Raw genomic sequence first — 23,591 nt, 5'->3', positions numbered from 1 at the left:
GTAAAGCATAGTTGCTAAAAAAGTGATGCGGCTGAAACGTAGTTAATGTGTATTAAAAATGCACATTGATGTTATTTCAGCTTCCACAACTATAAGATGCCACAGAACTAAATCTTTAAAGTAAAGTCACTGTCATAGAAATAATTTGATTTAGTATGGGGTATCTTTGTAACAGGAACCTAAGTGTAGCTGAGCTTTACACCATCAGTCCCACATACTGCTCTAAAACCAACTGTTACCTGCATAGCAGGTAGAGAGCAGCATAAATACCTTACTGAACCGGGACCTAAGTTGTTTGTCCAAACATTTCCTCAGCTTTAAAACTTGTTCTACAGAGGAAACTAAGGTATATTTGCTCTTATATTTGTTTTGGTATACACTTAGAAAATGGAAAGCAGATCCCTGAATGCAGACTGAGAAGTGTCATATGAAACATGTTCTGCATGAAAGCTAAATGATGTTTACCCCAGTTGTTTCATTCAATAATGGAGCCATTATGTAATGTGAATTCCTACAACAAGCACCAAATTAAAAAAATTCCTTGTTTTGGTTGTCACTGAGATCTGCTGTTAATAAGACATATGGTTATATATAAAATCCTTGGAATTATACAGGAATCAAATGGCTTGTTCATACTGGAAATTTTGAAATTTGTAGCATTAAATCTGAATGAAGCAGCTTAACTCAAAATGATGAAAACCCCTTAAAATAAGATTTAAGTAAATATACATCTTGGGTTACATAAGGATAAAGAATTATGAGATTTTGCAATTTGTGATGTGAAAAAAAATCATGAAATGCTAAAAACAAAGTACTTGCCCATGCATTTAATCTGTCCAATAACATATAAGCATATGCATTTCCATTTACTTTAAGTTTGCTATTATTTTAAAATAGTGTTGCCCCATCTCAAGTTGAGAATTGGATGCTTTGCTAGCATAGACATTTCCATTGTACTCTGAAAACATGATCATTGCAGAACACCTGCCAACATTAACGACAATCAAAGACATTGAATGCTACATAAACACACAAATATTTCATTATATAGTCGTCCTTATAGTTTGATTGAAACTCTCTGAACTCAAAGGAAGCTTTTTCTTTCCTTAAAACAAAGGTTTTGGACAAGATTTCAAACACACTTACCATGCTGCTGTGTTCAGACCAGGAATCATTTATAGACTCTTGCTGCAGCATGGTCCATGGCCCTTTTTTACACAGATTAAAATGAAATATCATCAAGAACTAAACACACTGAAGTTTTAATGCTCCATGAGGAAATATTTTTTATAATTTGTGTAAGGCATTATATTTCCAGGAAGAAAACCTTACTCCTTGAACTTCACAGACATGTGAAAAATATATGATACTTCAGCACTAACACAAAAATACTATATGCAAAAATAAACAATCATTAGCCTGTGCTAGGACAATTTATTCATAGCTTGGCAGAACTTCCCTCCCATCATTCACAGAGATGCATTTCAGCAGTCTCTTCAAATGATTGCCATGTGCTTCTACTGTATTTCCTTTTCTGTCTGCTGGTTCCACCCTATAATTAACCTGCTTAATTCAATATTAGTATTCCAGCAACTTCAACAGAAAATCTGTTGTGCACAGGTGAGAACAGCTCAAGATTCTATGGACTGTTGTACGAGATACAGCAAAATGAGTAGTTGGGTAGAAGTAGCAAATCTATTAGAATGCACTGGTTTAGACCCAAAATTCTGAATAACTAGCAGTGATGGGAAGCAAATTCAGATAAAGAACAAAGCACTAAAACTGGGTTTACTAAAATACAACATTTCTAAGAATTGTCTGAGTATGGCAAGTACTTTTCTAAATTTACAGAAGTGTCATGGATAATTTGTAGATTTCATGTTATTACTATTTTTAGTCAATCCACAGTACAAGATGCTGAGCTTTAGTCCTTCTGTCTGCATCTCATATTTTTTAAAGATGTGAGCTTATTGCAGTTGCAAACAAAATAAAAATAATTACAAAAAAAAAAAAAAAGCTAAAAATAAGAGAACGGAAAAGAAAAAACATCAAGCTGTCAATCCTTAGCTTTGCTTAGTCATAGTTCCCCTCTATTTCACTTGACAATACATGAAGGATGTTGCACGCATCCTTAACATATACACATGCTCCCAGGCACACAGAGGCTCTCCATCCTTCTATGAATCAAGAGAATGCAGTCACACTGAAGGGTGCAACTCTGCCACACTGGCAATCTGGACAGCACACTCAGCTAATACTACTAACAGGGCTGTGTTTCATGTGAAGCCACCACATGAGAAGCAGTTTTCCAAAGAAGACAGCGCACAGACGGCTAAGGATTGGTATAATTTGCAACAAAGATTGGAGAAACACTGTAGGGCATCAAAATTGTATGTATAGAAATTCTGATTTAAGAATGCAAACTGAAGCTCTGCTTTAAAAAGGCTGACTTTACATCAAATGTAAGAACAATTTACCAACAGCTATATTCTCTGCTTTTAGAAAAAGGACTGAAAGAGAACCATACACCTAAGCAATACAATTTATTTTTTATTCTCCTGTTCAGTAGTCACCATGTTCTAAAAGGTCAGGCTCGTACTACACAGGACGTTTCAGGTAAACAACAACAACACAACAACTCTTTTCTAGAACTTGACTATAGTCAAGTCTCACAAACAGCATCATCTGGGTCTTCAGCTGAGAGTCTTCCAAAAACCAAGCAGAACTGTACTCTTCCAGGATTGCTATGCTCTACCCACAGTCTGTTCTGGAAAAGTTATTATGTATGACTTGTGCTTACACTTTACATGGAGGTATTCAGATTTACAAACCAGTGAAGCAAGTAAAAAAAAAAAAAAAAACAAACCACACACACCACGACACTGTCAGAGATTCCTCCTCAAACAAAACAAAACATAACAAAGCAAAACAAAAAAGAAAAAAATGAGATGACATTGAAGCTACAACAAATAGTTTGTGATGAGAGGATAAAATTACACAATAATTCCATTGTTTCTGGAAAAAAAAAAAAAAAAAAAAGATAGCAAAGATACTCTTCTTGACTCTGAAAACTAAGTATAATACAAATAAAGCAACCATAGATGTCTTCCTTAAAAACTTGACAAACACACTTAATTCTGTGCTTACAAAAATATCAGCATGAAACAGCATGTGAAAAAAAAACGTTTTTTAAGTTCGATTCTCTTCATTAATACATATTGACCATTTTAAAAAGAAAGATATTTTCACCTCTGTTTAAAAAGAAATATTCAATAGTTTTCAACAACAATATTAGAGTCAAATTTTAAAAAATGCTGAAAATCCTGTAAAGAATTCAAAATCAAGATCATGCAGACTAAAGTAAGCAAATGCATGTAGATGGAGAGAGCCAAAAGGTTTGAATTTCTTAATTTCACAACCAAAATCAAGATTACATGGAGTTCAAATCAGTGCAACCCTTATCCCATGCACATTTCAATTCTCATCATTAGGGCAAAGAAAAAGAATGCAATGCTGAGAAGTATCGAAGGGCAAAGAAGGATTCATTTCCACACTAAAAATGCATTGGATTCCCAATCTCTGTCTTCCTTTCCCTTTAGTATTTGCCTTATTTTAAACATGTTGCTCAGTAACCACATATTGATGGATGTCATCTACTGTAGTTTTGTTCAAAACTGTAAGCCATCAATTTACTACTGCCTTCAGGAAGATAGGTGAATTTTGCATGAACAAAAAGTAAGGGTTCCAATATGCACTATGATTTTTATGTGAGTATATATAAATACACATGCACATAAAAGCTGTCCAAACAATGGTTACTTAATGACAGGCTCACAACATAACATTTAGGCAGCTAATTAGGACACCTTATTTACCAAAGCACTCACCAGCCAGCAGTCTCCAAGGGAGTTGTAAAAGCTGTTTCTGAAGCTCAACTCCACAATCCTATTTTTCATATGAGTGAAACACAATCTGATTGCACTGAGAGGTACAAAATTATTTTTAATGAGAGGGATGGAAGCATACTGTAATCACAAGCCTTGTGCTAGAGACAAGGATCTACTGTGAAATCCCAGCAGCAGCCAGGAGGCAAAACGATGGCAAGGGAATGGGAGAAGTCCTGAGCTTGTGGAACATGAACTCCAGTGCCCAGCATGGCAGCACTGCTGCTAGGTGCGGTCTAGAGAGGAGCCAGTTCTCCAGCCAAACCCCACTTCTGTTTCACTTCCATGAAAATTTATCTTTGCCAAACCCTGTGCTGAAGTGGAACACACGCAAAGATGTGAACAGTTGCCACATATCGATATGCCATTCAGTCCAACACAAAGCACTAACAAAAAGTACCAAAGATTAGACACAAACTCTCTCCCTAGCACAATCTGGTTTTAAGGATTTATGGACAGGCATATTTTTTATTTTTTAAATGAATGAAATAAAAAGCCCATATGGGTATATAGGTAAGTGCAGAAACAATACAACCCAAGGAAATATGTATCTGAAAGCCATCTTGCAACCGTTAGAATTTATTTCGTGTCTCCTTCATAACTGGGCTACGAATCCATTTACTTTTTAAAAGTTTTTTTTTGTTTTGTTTTGTTTTTTCTAATAGCATGCAATTTTTCTCTTAAAAGATAAAAACAACAGTAAAACCAAACAAAACCCCACAATGTACTACTTAGCATCGTGTGACAAGAGTCATCTTAAGACCACAGGACCTATTTCCTCCCTGTCAGGAATCTGCGGGCACTGTCTGTCCTGCTCAATGTTACCAAGCATTACACAACCCCAAACATTGTTTTTTTGGATCACTTAATGGATTAAAACCTGTCAGGCCTTAGCCAAAAAGGGAAAGAAAAGAAAAAGAAATAAAAAAGTGCCAAATGACACATTAGAAGCACTATATTGTTGCTAAGTACTTACAGCAGGTTCACCTTGACAATCTGTCACAATATAATGGGATGTTCTGTCACAGATGAATCACCTAACACCACTCACACAAAGGGCAAGGGCAGAATTCGAAGTAACATGACAAGCCATGATTTGCCTCAATCCTCTAAAACATGCTAAGGTGGAATGCAGAAGAGAAAGCCAAGAAAGAAGAGATGAAAGTTTAAGGCAACAACACAGTGTTTCAAGACAGCACGTGTTTCTCTCTGCTCAAGTTGATGGACATGGCATGACTAAATGGCTAAATATGAGGTTAATTAAAAACAAACAGTTCATTTTTAAAATGTGTATTATTGACCAAAAATATTATTTTCTCAGGAGCTTGTTACATGAGCATTATTGACTTGATGGAGCATTATTAGCATGTCAATCACTTCCAGGCTATTTTTATAACCTTGTTCATGTTGTTTTATTGCAACATATACAGATAGAAAAGTAGATATACACAGTAAAAAGTAATGGAATTCATAACCTCCACCAACAATATCTGTATTTGGGGCCATAAGGAGGCTATAGGAGGGACTTTGACATTGGAACAAACATGAGAGTTCAATAATCATCTTTCTTAGTGTTAGTTTGTTCCTTTTACTTTCTAAAGCCACAACTATTCAGTCCCCAAGACCAAAGATGGTCTCAGAACATGCTCATTGCCACAGTGGGATGGCCCAATATAAAATTCAGACAAAGTATATAAAACAAAGTGATTACACATTATGTATAAGATGTAAAAGGGGTGACAGGGTTTCCTTAGTTACCTCCGTGAGCACACAAGGATTGGTGTTTACAGTCAGTGTAGGAGCCAAAATTAAGTTAAGTTTAGGATTCAGTTTAGCCTTTTGAAGAGTCAGTGAGAGTCCTGATGCCTAGTCTACCTCCATTGAAGAACTGCAGTCTTTGGCTATCCTGTTAGTCACCAGGAGATAAAGAGGTTGATTACTGCCAAGAACAAGACTGAAACCATGTGCTATAAGTAAATTTCATTAGGGACCACAGTTATTCCCATTACTACCCACATCAAATACAATGAGTATACTTTCCCCAAAATCACCTGTTTTCTGTGTTCAGTACAAATTAATGGTGGTGCTGTAAAAAACATACATTTTATTTATTTGCTATCTGGAAGGCAAGCAGGTGGCAAATGTCTCCTTCTCTCCAGCTGGCTATGTCCATTCCAGCTGATCTCCCTGGACAAACTCCTGCTCAGTTTCCAGGACTGCCTGAATTTTTTCATGTGCAGGCACAATTGCCAGAGGTTGTTTTGTCTTATTTTTACCAAAGGAAATGAACTCTATTTTGCGTTCTTTACTTGGGGCAGTCAGAGAAACAGTTTGCAAAATGAGTGGTTCTGTGCTGCTTTTTTCAGGCAAGGCAAGAGAATTACTTCTTACAATTCTCCAGACTAACCCGAGTAAGATGAAGGCATCGAATTATTTATAAAAAGTAATGGAGAAAAAAATCAGTTCCAACAGTCACTTCTAAAAGCCATGTGTTATTTTGCTGACATAGGATAACAGCAGGGTAAGTCTAAGTAGCACCAACCCTTTAGAATCAGTGCCTAGGCCAGCATCTCATTCACAATGTATACATACAGAGACACATGCATGTACACAAAAATATTCTGCGTGGTCTGGTCTTCACTCCCCCCCTCCCAAAGCCAGCATTTCCAAGATCAGGTTTTGCCTGAGTACAAGGTGGATTCAAAATCCTGTGGAACACTAAAACACTCAAACGTATAAGGCAGCTGAAGACTTTTTTGTAAGGTGACACTCATCTGTTGTAATGCCCACTGGGCATTCACCGGCTCCAGAAAAAAAAAAAAAAAAAAAAAACAGAGATGCATGTGACATGACTGTTTTCAATTTCAACATTTCTTTTCTTCCATCTGTCTTGAGAAGAAATAAACTACAGCAAGCTGACAGTTCACTGAAACACAGTGTCATGTGGGATGGTAACTAAAGAAAGAAGAAGAATTATTTCCTTTTATGAAAACATCTAACCAAGAGGCTTCGTCAAGCTACCACCATGTTTGTGAGGATTTCATTTCCTTTTGGCCCTGGATGAAGTGCAACTGTGCTGTGCAACTCTAGCACTTACTTATGCTGTGAAGCAAAATTTAAGCATTCATTTTATTTAATTCTTTTTCAGAGCTTACTACAAACAAGGTTAGATCTGTATTTCAAAACAAATCTGAAGGAAAAATGTCAAGAGGCTGCTGAAAAGAATACTAAAAAGTGGCATTCTACAAGAAAAAGAAACTAGAAATTGTTACTTGAAACCTTTATTTCAATACATTTAGATCAATAAGCCACCAACAAAACTCTCAGCTAAACTGTCTGGACCAGTCAAAATAAACCTGTAATCCAATTAGCTTTCCTATTTGATTTTTTTTTTTTTTTTTTGAAAACTTAAGAAACTTTCTACAGATGGCTTCTGGGCTAGTGGTCTACTGGAGGCAACTTCCATCATAAAACTCAGCAAGTCTCACACTATAAACATGTCTGATCTACAGGGTTTGGTGACCATTCTTAAGCTTAAAAAAGGAAAAAGCCTGAGGTATTTAAAATACTTGGAGAAAAGGGAGGTCAAATGTAAGTTGTACATCAAATGGAATTTTTACTGAAATAAAATTTAAAAACTGCTTTCTTGTGTTATTCTGCAGCTTGTACCATCACAACATGTGAGATCACTACATTCTGTCAGCTCAACTGTTATTACAGGGATGATCAGAAGACAGACAAAAAAAAGAAAAAACCCTCCACAATGGTACTCCTAAGATAACAGTTGTTAGCAAGCTCAGATCTAGCTTTAGATGTACGTGGATTAATGGAAAGATGTAGGTCTCCTCTTCCTACACACTATATGTCTTTACCTAGTGGCTCATAACCATTTTAAAGATTTTAAAAATGAAAACGTCTACTTCCTTTTGTCGGTTAGGGACAACAAAGCCTCTTCAGTGCAAGTCTCTCTTTCACACTCCAGCCTGTAAATTAACAAAAGGAGTAGGGAAAGCCAGCACAACAATTAAAAGAAATCCTTTACCTTTCTTCAATCCTTTAACGAACCAAGATGAAAACTCTCCTCGATGTGGAACATAGTCAGCAACTACCTTTCAGGAGAGGGAACTTAGGGAACTTGTAGTCCTTCTTGCTCTGTCAGTACTATAAATCAATTATGTCTTCATCAATTAGTAACAGTTGTCTATTGTTTTTTGCTAAAAAAAAATGGAGCAAGCTTTGATGCCTGGAAACAGACCAATGCCCTACAAATGCTCTGTGATGGTGCTGCATGGGACAGTCGCTTTGCATGAGACTATCTTAAACTTTTTGCACATGTTCTAATTGATCTTGACCACTGCTATACTATCCAGTCTTGTTAAATTTCATTTCCACAAACAGACATGTTCCACAAGACTAGATGGCTTTCCAGTGAAGTGACAAAAAAAAAAAAAAAAAGTGCAACTTTAGAAAAGAGAAAAACTCTATTTTCAGAATGCAGTGATAAACCTAATATAGGGCAGCAGCCTTGAACCATAACTTTAAATCCCAAACCCTAAGGGTTACTGTTTGGAGCATGTAAAATTCAGTGTACTATTATTCTTAAAAGTATAGCACAGTTCCGTACCTACTGTTATATACAGAGGCTCTAGAATGGATGGGACTAATCTTTGATCAGGAGAAGAAAACAGTTATTGTTCATACAGACTATTCATATGCAATACGAATGCAAATGTTGATGTATGACTAGAGTAACATGATGCAAGACAAAGCACTGGACAGTCATGTCAACAGACATGCCAAAGGAAATCGGATAAAAAAAGAACAAAACTCTCTTATTACTTTCACTCAAAATGAAGTACACTGTGTTACCATAAGGACTCTGCTGGCCATTTTCATGATTTTATATGACAGAGACAGTATTTACAGCTTTATTCTTTGCAGCTCTGATTCTAACCTAAGATCATAAAATACTGCACACAGATAAAAACTGCCATGCTTTGAAAGGTCGTCCTGTCATCACAAACATTTGCTGGTTACGAGGACCACCAAGGCCACAACTCACTGTGGCTCGAGACATTTTGCTGTCACCAGGATCACGATGAAGTTGTACTGCCATTATCCTTTTAAGGCCTACTACCAGTTCTCTTTATGCTTTTCTCCCCAGCTATGAGTTTCTGTGCCTTTGTTTGAGAGAACTATTGCTCACATAGCCATGCTGGAGCCACATAAGAGAACCAGCATTAGGATCCATCAAGGGAAAATGTAGAAACTTGTATCTAGAGAGGAGAAAAGAATAAGAAAGGCCCTTTCACTTTTTTCAGACAGCAATTCCACAATTACTTTCTACAACAAAACCGCAGAGCTAAGGCAGACCATATTTTCGGGAGGTGGAATCACAGGAGGACCTCTTTAACACAGCAAGAAGAAATGTATCCCCTCTTTGCAAGAGGTCAGAAAATCTTTGGCAAGTTTTTCCACGTACTTTTACAGAACTAAACCGATTTTATATGCTCATGATTGAATTTAAGAAATGATATACGTGATCTTTTCTTTCAACCCAAGCCTTTTAGGGGGGTTTCAAAAAGCTAGTCTAATTCCATAACTCCCTGTGAAGTTCTTGGAAATATGTTCATCCTCACGACAGAGCATGAAGTTACTTGTACTTCCAGATACCTGAATAATTCGCTACAGAAGCACTGGACTAGAACTGGTTTCCCAGCGTTGAGTTTCTCACAAATATCTTACGCAGACATAAGAAAGTTCTCTGCACTATTTCTTTGCTTACATTTCTCATCCAGAAATAAGAATAAGAACAGCAACACCTCTATACTTCCCAGGCTTGTTGTCAGATAGATGCATTGAAGAATGTGAAGTACCTGGATATTTCCTAACTGTGAATCACAAAAATACCAATGATTGCTAGGCAGAAAGGAATGAAACAGAAAAAGAAGTCAAGGGCCTTCTTTTGACTGACAAACAGACCTCAAAATTTAAACATTTTCCAGAATACAAGAAGCAGCTGCTCCCAATGCTCTTCAGAAGAAAATCTTTAGACCTCAACAATTCAGTGTTTCTTTACATTGCTGTAAGAGCCATCAATCCAGACACCAGGGAGAGCAGATGGCAGACAGCACATCAGCTAGCATCACTTTTTTCCTTATCTGAAAGAAATCCAAAGCAGTTCTGGCAACGTTTGACTTGTGACACATTGCTTGGATGCAATGCTTTTTATCTTTATGGTAAATTACACTTTAACTGTTTTATACTGACTTTTGTTAGAGGTTTTGTCAACAAATGGAATTCAGGTGTTCTTAATGTAATGAGGCATAGTTCCTTAAAGGTGAAGCAGAGAGTTCCTAACAAATGTAAACAACTTTCTTCAAACCAACAAATGACAGAATATTGACAAATTTTAAATTTTAAGACTGATAATTTCACTGGATTTTATCATCAAAGAACAAGTAAAGAAGAGGCAAAAATCTCATTCTATTTAAGGGAAAATGCCTTTGAAATAGCATTCATAAAGCCCATCCATGTAACTACATATGCAAAATGTCTGTAAATACTATTCAGAGGAAATCTATTTATTTATGCATATACTTTCCTGCTGGGTTTATACAACTGCTGTAACTGAATGAACAAAATTAATCTGAGGATCAAAACTCTGCCATATTTTAAAATAACAGTAATAATAATAATAAACTGCAGCTCATGGTTGTGCAACCATTTCCAAGGTATCATTTTTTCATCATAAGCTTTTCAACAGCTGTGACTCATAAACCATAAACACTTAGTACTAAGAAATTATAAATGACAGATGATTTATGATGTGTTTGTATCTCTCCATATAAAAATGTTCTTTCTTTACATATAGGTTCAATATGCTATACACAGAAAATGTGGTTCATATATGAAAGGAAATCAGGGATGCAACTAAGACACCTGACTATGAACTTCAGTTGACACTGGCAGGTTCTCTTTAGCATACAAACTGATTTTTTAAATACTGAATTTGAATGATACTGAACTGCTCAAATTTTCTCATGGACAAAGGCTTTGATTTCAACAGTATACACTTCCTTTCTACCATGAGCCACAACATTCCTAGTTTGTGGCATGTGTCTGATCACATTATATTTAAGAATTGTTCTCTTATTGGAATCTTTTTAAGCTAAAGCATATATTCTCTGTCAACAGTATTCCACATTTCCCCCCAAAACAAAGCAAACCATTTTTAATAGCTTATATCAATGTTTCTTGGATCACTTCAGATATTGTTTCCCATCATCACTGTATGATATGCCTAAATCCACAGTTTTACAGACTAGAGAGTTATTGCCTGGTTAAACAACAAACCAACCAACCAAAACACTTAATGACACCTCAACACCTCATGTAGAATGTGTAGAAATATTTTAGAGAATTGCAATGCACATAATCCTACAGACATAGGTTAGGTAACCCTAAGTAATATCCTCCCCAGAAGCATAAAATCTATATGACACTTATAGTAGAACTGTGTGTCTATGTGACACAAAGTACATCTTAAGGTAACCAAAACAACAATGTAAAAGAACCAGACACACCATCCCATTTATCTTATCTAGAAGATTAAATATCATGTACTTTCTGGTTTAGTTCAACTCTGGCTTTTGCTGGTTTTCCCTCATTTTGACTTATTTCCCTCCGCACTTCACAACTAATCTGCAAAGCCTGTGAAGGAGTTAAACTTTTTTTTTTTTTTTTTTTTTTTTTCCCCTCCAGTGGTACGAGGCTGTTAGTTTGGGCCATCTACAGGGATCACTTCACTATAATATAAACAAGCACTAAACGTAATGTGTGTTTCACAGGCAAATGACCATGTGGGAGTAAAAAAAAAAAATAAAATAAAGGCTTTTATATATTGAATAATTTGCTGCAGTTGAAGCATGCACAAGGAAATGATGCATCACATAACGTCATATGAAATTTAAAATTGGATTCTTTTGGGCACTTAAAAGTTGGCCTAAACCACCTGCCATACAAGTGTTTTTGAAAGCCCCTAAATTCCAAGAGGTTACACTTTATCTATAACAGAAAAATCTCAGATTTGTTGCACACAGTTCAGGATACGTTGCAATATTTTTCTAATATAGAAGGAACTCGATAAATAAATAAATAAATATGTTCCTGGTAGTTCTTGATTATTTTTTTTCCAAGTGTTAAAATATTTTTTTTTCTCCCCAATTTCAAAAGAAAATCCAGCCAAAAAGTGTGTGTGTGTGGGGGGGGGGGGGGGGGGGAGAGAGAAATGACTAACTATACAGAGGAAATACAGACTTGGCTGTACATTACAGTCAAGTGCAAAATTAGATAAACTGAAACTTCCACTCCAATCTACATGTTTTAGTTAATATAAGAATTTTCATTTATAATATCTATATGTACCAACTGAAGCAGATATGTTTTTTTATACTTCGACAGCTACTTAGCAGAAACACTTTACCAACACTACCTGTCAAACAATGTGAGAACAAACCCTGAAGGAGCATATTCTTGACTGCATCCTTCTGATTTACAAACCAAAAAGCTGGATGATTTCCTTACCAATTTTTAAAAGGAAAATTGTCACTACAGTATAGAACAACACTTTGAAGAAGCACAAAATTCCCCACAACGAGGGGGAAAAGTTGCTTTTTTACATAGTATAAATGACTTCACCTACTTTTCTAAATGGCTTTTCGGTTTCAAAAGATATATATATTGGAAATAAGTGCTAGTTTCAATATGTGACACAGAGTCCAGTTGATGAAATGGTGGAACCTGAAATCCTGATGAACATAATGAAAATGGATAATATTTGGACAACATAAAACAGTTGAAGACTTCTCTGTCCTGAATACAGAGAAAGCTTGGAACTTCTTAATGCTCAGAGGTGCTTGACTAGTAGGAACTTGCACAGCATGGATAAATAAAAACTATAGAGACAAAGAGTCACTGCAAAAGGCTCTTACAAGTAAGCAAAGGTAAAATGTAATCAGTAGATGAGTGACCAGCAAAGAATACTTTGAGTTAAGAGATCAAGAATCATAGAAAGGCAATAAGAATTGCCCAAAGTGGAGTGTGAGTGTGCAAGTGATATTAAGACAAAAGACTTAAATTTCTATCACAAGTGACAGTTACATTGAAAGATAAAACAAAGCCAATTTGTAATGGACAAAAAAAAAAGTACTGCAAGCAATCTAATATTACTAACACAGTAAGTACAGGAAAGCTTTCTCTCTCCTATCAGTCAGGATAATGATGCTGAACATGAAGCAGGATGCTTAATTGGTGTAAGGCTATGAAAAAACAGAATTCCATCAAAGGGATGCAAAGCCCAGAAGCCTGGGGGAAACCAAACCATTCCCAGCCCAGACTAAAGGAACACTATTTAACAGTAGTCGTCTTTTTATTTTATTGTCATATTGACAGTGATAACAGATACGCAGCAGATGGCAATGCATTACTGGCTTCAACACTATTCATGATTCCAGAACAAGTTATAGAAGTAAATGGGGGGAAAACAAAATGCAACATAAAAAAAAGTTGATCTTGATAAAGTTTTTTGTTTTGTTTTGTTTTAAGACAAGAAAAGTATAACAGATACCCATCATCCCTGAGAACACTGCAAGACACAACGATGGCATAGAAACTTAGGAAATCATGACACAGAACTGCAAAGTACTATTCCTTAACTCCTATAGTGGGAAAAAATGCAAGGTATCTATAAAATTAATAAGAAGCAGGTTCAACACAAACAGAAGAAGGCAGGTCTTTATGTAATTTGCATTAAGTTGCAGAAGAGTTGACCCAGTCAAGATGAGTGCTGAAAGCTTGCCTGCATTCAAAAGTGTCTGTTCAAATTCTTGGAGCAAAAATCTATCAGGGGCTATTAAGCAACAAGAAACCACCTCTGGCTTATAAAATCCCTAGACTGCAAACTGCTGCAGCCTGTGAGTATAATTTCAGGCCTGACAAGTTCCTGTGCTTCTCTTAAACATCTGCTATTGACCACTGTAAAAAGAAAAAAAAAAAAAAAAGGCAAATGCCAAGGAAGAAAACTGTGAAGAACAGTATAAAAATGCAGAATACTAAGTGGATAAAAACTGATGATTAATACAGTTAGTTTAAAGTTTCAAAAAAATTTTCTAATACCTTCAATGACTGGAATAAGCTTTCAGCAGAAACAGTGAAACAAATGACTATTTTTAAGATTGAGGTTGATCATAAAAGAAATTACATGCCATAATTTCCCACAAAAGCAGCAGATTGGACACAGCAAGGCAAAAGACCCTTTCAAGTCTTACACTGCTAATGAAGCCCTTGATTTCAACTAGGACCTTGACAAATTAAGCTCCAGAAGAAGGAATCCAATCTGTTTGCTTTGTTTCATTCTTGCCCAAGGAAGCTGGAGGATCTGAGACACCTATCAGCAAACATAGAACTAAAAATCAGCAGTTCAACAAAATAACAGCTGACAGAATAAATAGGGGAAAATAAAGCATCAGCTCCTACAAATCAAAATACTAAAGGCAACATTAAAAAAATAATGGGGGGAATGGGACACAAAGAGACAGACGAGACAGAGGTGAGACAAAAGCAAACAAGGTCCTAGAAACATTCTTCTTTTATAGTATGAATTTGTCTTATTTGTCCAGAGCTAACCTTTCATCTCTTTGATTTGTTGAGAGTAAAAATATTACCTTATGGTCCATGGATGTCTAGACCAAGGGCCAAAGAGGAGAAATTGCTGTGGCACAGAAATTAAAGCAGAGGCAATGTAATTTTTCTATTTTGAACAAATGTTGTAAAACGTTTGGAAAAGGCACAATCATTGCATTTGTTTTCTGTACTTACATCTCTCTTCCATTTGAATATATCTACAACTGCAAAAGTATGATTCTAGCTTGCAGACAGCAAATTTTATAGATCAGAACATTAGCTATAAATAAGTATATCTTTCTTTGGTCTTAAAACCTGAATTCTTTCCAGGAGAAGACTGTAATTAGTATGACATGGGGGCTTTTAGCAGATGTGAAACCGGATAGATTGAGCTCTCGTATGAATAGCCTGAAACAAGGTCTGTCTTGCATGGTTTGTAGTAATGGAGAGGAAATTGAGCATTAAATACAAATCAACAATCATTCATTTCACTGCAGCAGTGGAGCAGCAGAGCTAGTGAAGTCACTCTTTTCAGCACCTTGCATCCTGCTGGACTTTATTTACAGCACTGAAGCTCCCATCTTTGGAAACGGCCACCTACAGGGTAACTCAAACAAAGAGTGATTAAGAGAGAAAGCAATTTAAGGTCCAATTTTTATACACAAACATCAGAGAAGTGACCTTTTCTCCGCTTGCAATTTATGGTGGGTCTTTAGATATATTCATTAGGCTATCATTCTACCAATTCAAAGAGAGGTCAGCGTGGCATAGTACTGCAAGCCGGAGTAACAGCAGATATTAGCTGGATACTTGTACAATAAGTGAAGTTGGAAGATTTATTAGTTTTCTAATCCAAAGACTGACCTGACTCTCCATTTAAAAGTTGAATAGGAAGTTGAAAATCCCCTCTAATGTTTTTGAGAGGTGTGAGGAGATGAGGAAAGCACCTGCAATGCATCACTCTGTTTAGATTGCAGCATGAAACACTGGATTTGTTGGCTACAGTGGTCTCTCAGTAGAGGGAACAGACAACAATAATCAAGGAGCTCACTGCTCATTATGTGTGAAGAGAAAAATGGAATGTTATCCACTGAAACAGTGGAATGCTCTCTAGGTCAATAGCTCTAAAAAGTTGTCATAAAAAAATCTGTCTTAAGCTCTGAGCAGCTGAAGTTCATGCTGATGTTTAGATACAATTCTCTGTACAATTTAAAATAAGTTAGTATTTGGCTATTTACCTGGCATCTGGGATGTTCAACAAGCAACTACAAGCTCCAGTAAAAACAAAACAAACAAACAAACAAAAAACAACAAAAAAAAGACTGATGTCTTAACAGTACTTACTTTGATTACTCTTCATAATATTCTCTAGAGAGAGAAGAATGCCAAAATAAGGCTAATTTCTTAAAAAAAAAACATCCCATTTTTCAAAAGTTGCATTGTTACCAATGACAGTATCAATATTCAGTGCACTATCAATTGGACTTGGATGCTGTCAGATGCATTTATTGGAAACACACAGTCTCCTATGAAATAACACTAGATGCTAGCTCCCTCTCCAGTAGCTCCTTCTCACATTTGGAGACACACTGTCCATCTTGACACGGAGGCCTGTCATGTGTTGCTTTTGTCTACCCATGAAGTACTCCAGTGCTGGTATTTCTGTAAGTTTTATTATTAAAAATAAATAAATAAATAAATAGAAGGAATTTTAGACAAAACAATGGTGTAAAATTCCTTCTGGGAAGATGATTATTCAATTCATTTCCTACTTAGCTAAATAATTTGGGAAAAGAATTTCATTGTTTTCTCAACTTGTGATCAGGTGAATTCAGAGCTAACACATCCACAGGCTCATGCTATAAAACCTAAACCACACAGGCTGATTATCATCACTGTACAAAGTGTTTTAGGAAACTGGAGTAAATGAACTTAAGAGAAACTTCTTTAAACACAACTACCTTAGACAACAAATACATCAGCATGAGGGCAAATGGAGATATTTTGAATGAAAGTAGAATTAAGAAGTTGATAACTCTAATTACGAAGATTTATAACTTGAAAGCACTATGTAAATCCAAGTAATAAGATTAGGGTTAATAATATTTTCTGAGTTAAAATAGTATCCACACTTATTGTACAACTTGTGGATTTGATTTATGAAACACAGGATAGGAGATTCAATCCTATACTATTTTTGTTTTGTATCCATAAAATATTTAAAATACAGTAACAAAAAAAGTTTATTTTATGATCTCACAATCATTTGCCTTAGAGTTTTAAGCAACCCAGCTGAATTCATAAATTTTCTATATGTGATTATAAAGCAAGAGTCAAAGAGATGGCTTACAGAAATCTGTCTACTGAAAATGCAATACAGTTTCAGAATTCTAACATTGTGAGCATTCACTGTGGATTTTCATCAGATTCAGTGCATTGCAACTAAATTAATCAAGTCTCTTTTTACGCTAAACTGAGTCACTGAGAAAAATCTGTAATTATCAGCAGCACAATAATTAGATGCATAATTGTATGCTTACTTGCAGTCCTTGTTGTATATGAATTCTTTTATTTAAAAGTTTAAGCATAATCATAACCTACACATTCAATTTAAAAATATGTATGTCTTTGAGAACAGGCCTTTCTTTCAAGAGGAAACAAGAGACAATAGGAAACAGAAGGTATCTCATTATAGGATTTTGGCCAAGATTACACAAAATTCTGAAGTCCAAGCTTGCCTTTCATTCATTTAAATAGAGCTTGATCATATGTAGGGCTGCATAAGAAATAGCACTTTCATTCACATACTAACTATGGTAAATAAAAGTACCTATTATTAGTCTGCCAATCATTTACAGCAGTACATTTTTGTGAATCACAGGAGTGTAAGAAAGAATTCTCTCAACTCTCTTCCCCTGATGAAAACCTGTAAGCAAAGCAAATCAGTCCCCAAATGAACTCTTTTAATAAAAGGAAATACTTTATTTTTCTTCCCAGGTAACTGGGTCTCTTCATTCCTTGCTTAGGGAGTTTTCTCAAAAAGAGAAAAGAGTATGCTATCCCCTTCCCATTCTGCCCTTCCTGTGCCTCAGTCAATTTACAACACATACAACACACATGCATACATCCTGTCACGTAATCATGACTGTGCAGGACCCCACAGAAACCACAGTTAAATCCACACCTGATTATGTATCCTGTATTACCCTAGATAACTCACAGCAAAACCCAGTGTAGCACCTGGACTTACGGCCAAAAAGCACCTCGTACAAAACAAACCTCATTATGATCTCCTCTACTTAGAAAGGGCTCATTTGTAACACCTTTTTTTTTTTTTTTTTTTTTTTCCTCAGCCAATATTATAACATGCAATTACTTTTGGAGGACATGAAGATTTTTTTTTCCAAACAGTGCACACCCACAAAATATATGCCCAGGATGCCCAAAAGAAAACTCTGAAGCTGTTAATGGTTCACAGTTAATTGTGAATCAGTTCATCAGTGAGCAGAGAGACAAATTTAGCAAGACAGCCAGAAATATGACTTTTTTGAGGGAAAAAAATAAAGCAAAATGCTTGGGCTTCAGCCCCGACACAATAATGCTAGGTTAGCTGGACAGAAGAACTTTAGAGAATATTTACTGGGGGAAAAAAAAAAATCACAACCAACCCTAAAGACCTGAATTGCTCATTTCACTATCAGTACCTTCTCATTATAAACATCCTCATAATTATGAGGTTCTCTGGTTGTTGAAACCAATGTCATAGACCATAGACCAAATCAAAATGTCTAATGGGAATACAAAATCACAGCAATTAAAAAGAATTAAAATGAACAAGTTGACAAGCACAGCAAAGTACTCAGCAACTAGAAATAAGCAGGAAAGTAGAAGTTTAAACAGAATCCCAACCAAATGCCAACTTATTTATCACTGTTGCTCTGTATGCCTCAAAACAGCATGATTATTCACTAATTCTTAGAACACAAGAAACACAGGTACTCATATCCTTTGGCCAAAAAAAAGATACTTTTTCATATTTTAATTACATGTGAATTCATTGCTGTGGAATGGACTTCACCTTTCTGTAACAGTTAACAGATTATGACTGTTGTTCAGGATACAAAGGTTGTTCCCAACCTATTGTTTTACATGTTACACAGGTGTGAAAGTCTGCATAAGTTCCAAAAAAGATGAGAGACGATGGAAGAAAAGCACATCCAGCTCATAGAAGGCAAAATGTGGCATATCAGGGAAGTTTTGTTGTGTAAGCAAGCAGTATAAAAATAAATAAAAATAAAAATAAATAAATAAATAAATAAATAAATAGATAAATAAAGACATCTGGGACAGAAAATGGAACATGATGGATACCTGAAACTCAGGCTTATCTTTGTGTAACCACACAAAGAGCTGTGCTTTACCAAGCTGACTTATTACTGAATAAGTAAATAAATCATCAAGAAAAATGAGTAATAGACTTAGAAGTTCACTAAGCCTTCACAAGTGCAGCACATCTACAAAGAAGTTCCCCACTATAACACAGGGTCAATAATCCTGTCTGACATAAATACTGTTTGGAAGCCTTTTGCACTTCTCCATACTTTGGGCTGGTAAGTTCTGATGATACCTGGCTTAATGATGGACAAAGGCAAATGGGCATTACTGACATACAGAGAAGGCTTTGGCCATACATCCTTTTCAGCATGGGCTATTGCATTGGCTGGAGTCTGCTTGAGGAACAGGGCTGAGAGAGGAAGCAGGACAATTGGTGATGTAAAGGTTGTCAGGAGGATCTGCTCGAGCTGCGTGCCAGCAAAAGATCATACCACATGAGGTAAAGCCAAATGTTTCCATCTCAGTGCAGCTTTAACATTGCTGAGAAGAACCAAATAAAATGAAAATTTATTCTAAAACAGCTGCAAAACACAACCATGGATTGAATTATTCACCAACAAGCTTGCATGTTCCTGACACTGATGACCATTCAGATACACTGTGGAAATACTGACAACATCAAAGGAAAACTTACACGAGCACCAATAGAAGATTGCCAAAACATTCAGCTTCCCTACTTTCTTGTACAGAATGACAGCCTGTTTGATTTTGGTAACTGTATCTTATCAATATAGCGCAAGGAGGAGCTCTGATACTTTCAGACTTGATCACAGCAGCAAATATTATATAGGCTAAGACAAAATCATGAACTGATGAACCCTGTTAGGTGTTCAGGATGTACCAGTAAACAGCATTGTTAATCTAAAAGGCATCACTCTTAAATAAATAAATAGTTAAAATAATACAATAAATAAAATATAATCAGATTTTTTTTTTTTTTTCCCAAGGAAAAAATTGAGTTCCTTTCTTCTATTTTTTTCTGCATATTACTTGCACTATCCACCTCACAAAGCTGTTGTGTTTCTGTTAATGCAGTACTGATGAATCCCAGTCCTAGATCACGCAACTCACAGACACAGAAGTACAGGTCTCTCTAATAGCATTTATTTAAAAGACAACCCAAAGCCCCAAGGACTATTTTAGGAAGAAAAAAATGAAGAAAGACCAAATGTTTCTAACTTCCACAAGATAATCAGGACTACTCAGTTTCTCGTAATCAGCAGCAGAAATTAAAGAGCTGAATCCTGAACTAGCTCTGTACACCACTCTTCAGCATGGTATGATCTCACCTAATAAAATGAGAATTAGAAACATGTAATGGAAGCAATCAGGTTTTCAGACACATGAAAGTCAACAGGAACTGTGTCTGCTTATGCTTAGACTGTCTTTAGTCCATTATGTGAGCTCCACTACTACCAAATAAGAATCCTAGTTATCCAGCATGCTCTGTTGTAAGAAATATAAACATTGCACCACCGTGGGTTGGAGTCTGACTCTAGACAGTAATGCATGGATATCTGCTGTGCATTGGGTGGTAGAGCTCAACTGTTACAAACAACTCATATAAAAGCAAACCTGATTGCTTCTCTGTGCAATTTTTATGTATAGCGCTCATTAGCACAAAACACTACAAGGTAAAAAGATTTCTGGTTCTTCTTTTTCCTAGCCTGATTAGGGAGGTAGAGGGGAAGTAGTGCTCATTTTGGAATGCTAGCAGTAAAGATCATTACACTTAGTACTGACACCCTGTATAATTTGAAAAATGATGTGACTTTTGGGTAAACATGAACATGCCATAAAGAAGGTGTTCTTACATTAATTAAAAAAAAAATCAAGTCTTCAGGCTGGGTAATGAGCCAGAAAAAGGCCTGATTTTTAAAACATGCATTACAAGGCATGAATTATGTCCTTAGCTATTTGAAAGTATTTATTGCCTATATTTTTTAAAAAACTTATAGAATCAAAGTCTGTCTTCAGAAAGCAAGAAAACACAGAATAGATATACTTGACTATATATTTTTAAATGTCATTCATAAATTAGTAAATCAATTTATGCAACAGCACAGTATTTAAATTGCCCCATTTACACAGTGATTGAAAACTGTTTATCATACAGAAGTCCTAACAACGATGGGAACTTTTCTACAGGTTTCAATGAGCCTGACCAGTTGATGGGAGTTTTGCTGAGTAAGAATCAAATAAAAACCTCAGGGCTTGTTTGTCTGATACAGGTGCACTGTACCACTAAGAAATTGCTTTCAACTGAGCCCTCAATGAAGACCTAGGGAGTTGGCCAAATAAGTGGAAATATAACTTTAAAAAAAGTCACTAGAAATACCATGAAATTGAATACCATGCATTACCTTACTCAGAAAGTTGAGAGCCTTTTTGTTTAATTTGGATGAGTTTTTCAAATAACTGAGAACTAAAGTAAGCTATGGTAGGCACAACAACAGGCAGGAAATGCTGAAGCTGTCAGGTACCCAATACTGAAGCTGAAGGTGTCACATACCCTTCTCTGTAGCTGTCGAGACAGAACTCATAAATGCATCTGAGGGACCTGTGCCACATTTCTTCAGTGAACATTTTTCAAAGTTTGTGCAAACCCAATAATAAAGTGACAACTTAAAAATTAATTTGGGTTTAAAAATAAATGTATTTTTACTATACAGCGAGAAGACAGAAAAATAGAAAGGATATTAAAAAGTACAATTGTTATTTATTATTAATCTAAAACTCCAGGCAAGTTTGAGCTCAAGTATAAGACAGATTGATTACAATGCTAAAAATTCTAGTTTTATTTTCCAAATAGAAACTGAAGTCAAGATGTTGGTCATGTTAACAATTCCAGATTATTTATACTTTTCATAATCATCATCTTGTAGCAAAATTCTTAGCCCATCATACATCAAAGAGCTCCTCAGTACCCTCAGATTTCATCAACATGTTCCGCCCTGCCAGTATGAACAGAGCTAAAAAAAAATATATCATGTGAGAATCTGACTCAAGGCTAAGGCAATGCTGAATTACCTTATGAATACTTTTTTTTTTTTTTTTTACTTATTACCTGCTGAATACTTCCTTGGCTACTGAAAATATACAAACTGTATGTTATAAATATGTTTGAAAGTTCTTTCTTTCTAAGTTACCACAAGGAAGCATATCATTTTGTGGCACTATGAGGTACAGAAACTCCCACACAGGGATCAATTGCCAATTCAGATCACAGCACATCAGGATCATTTCCCTGGACATCTTCAGAAACCCGACAGAGCTATACTTTCCAAACATCAGTAGCTCTTCAACAAGCCGCTAGGCTATTTGACACATTTTTAGTTTTACTATGGAAGAACATGTTAATAGAGGCATATACGGATACAAATAAGCTTAAAAAAATAATTAAAAAATCCATTAAACACTCAACATTGGCACGTGTAGGCTATTTGACAATCACTCTCAATGTACAAATCACCTCCCCCATGTTTGTGGTCACTATCATTCCTCTAGTGATTAAAAACAAAACAAAACAAATATACAAACAAAAACAAACAAACAAACAAAACCACAAACAAACAAAAAACTCACAAACAAAACACCAGAAACAGGAATGCCACTATCTTGACTTACACTTTGTTTATTTGTTTCTTCTTTTCTGTAGGATAGATCACCTTACTGGTTTTTGCACTTTAATTAATTTCCCTTTATGATCTCTGTTCACTTGCCCTCCACTGGAAAACAGAAATTATGGCTGCTACATGTTATTAGGTAGCTCTCTTCTACTTAGTCAAGGAGCTTTGTTTAAGTGCAATTCTAGAGGCACACCAATCTAAAAAAATGTTAGAATTATATTCTTAATAAATAAATAAATAACAACACCAAATGGATACCTAGTTAGCACTGAGCTGCACAGACATGCTTTTGTTGTGAAATGGATCTCATACTTTGATGTGGACCTAGCAGGCAGCCTCTGTACCATATATCAGCCTACAGTATTGCCGTAAGTGAGCAATAGCATCTGAAAATACAGATCTCCTTGTTTACAAATCCCCTACATGTTACTATCATGTACAGCATGCCACTTCAGAGATACAGATACAGCTACAGTCAGCAATAGGATGCTGTTGTTACCCGGCAGTGCATAAGTGTAGGCCCAAAGCTAATGTATACACATTCAAACCAGAAACGCAGCACTTCACTCTGATTTCCTGAAGCACTTGTCTGGATGGAAAGCAACCCCGTGACAACGCTGAGCAGTAGGTGCCTGTATGTCCTTTCTACCTTGTGCATGTTTCAGCTGGACCAGGCCTACAGTAGGTACACCAGAACGGACAGTGCCCACCACAGCTATAGCGTGGAAGCTGAGGTTTACACTTGCTTTTCCTTCACTAGCAAAGGACCTGCCCGTCCCCATTCTGAAGCAGCCTAACTTCTGCCTAATTCATCTCAATTAATCATTGATTTGAGTATAAACATAAAAAAATAATAAAAAAAAATAAAAAAGCAACAAATCGTTACAATAAAAGGCGGCCATCTTAAAGAACTAGCTTGTCCTGTTCTTTGAGCGAGAGG

The 23,591-nt window shown here is 36.0% G+C and overlaps 1 long non-coding RNA gene across 7 annotated transcripts in view; it reads right to left on the bottom strand.

The window, feature by feature from the left end:
- Nucleotides 1–23,591, bottom strand: part of LOC137862458 (uncharacterized) — an 82,099-nt gene that overhangs the window by 49,360 nt on the left and 9,148 nt on the right. Inside the window, exon 3 of one of the 7 annotated variants that reach the window (XR_011100292.1) lies at nucleotides 16,107–16,289. The exons of the other annotated variants lie outside the window; for them this stretch is intronic. This is a non-coding gene — a long non-coding RNA (uncharacterized lncRNA). Of the gene's footprint in view, nucleotides 1–16,106; nucleotides 16,290–23,591 lie in introns of those variants that run through there. 7 annotated transcript variants of the gene reach the window in all.

Source organism: Anas acuta, chromosome 11 (assembly GCF_963932015.1).
Source record: "Anas acuta chromosome 11, bAnaAcu1.1, whole genome shotgun sequence".
Lineage (NCBI taxonomy): Eukaryota > Metazoa > Chordata > Aves > Anseriformes > Anatidae > Anas > Anas acuta.
Note: the sequence above shows the minus strand (reverse complement) of the source record. Positions and strands in the feature narration are given on the sequence as shown.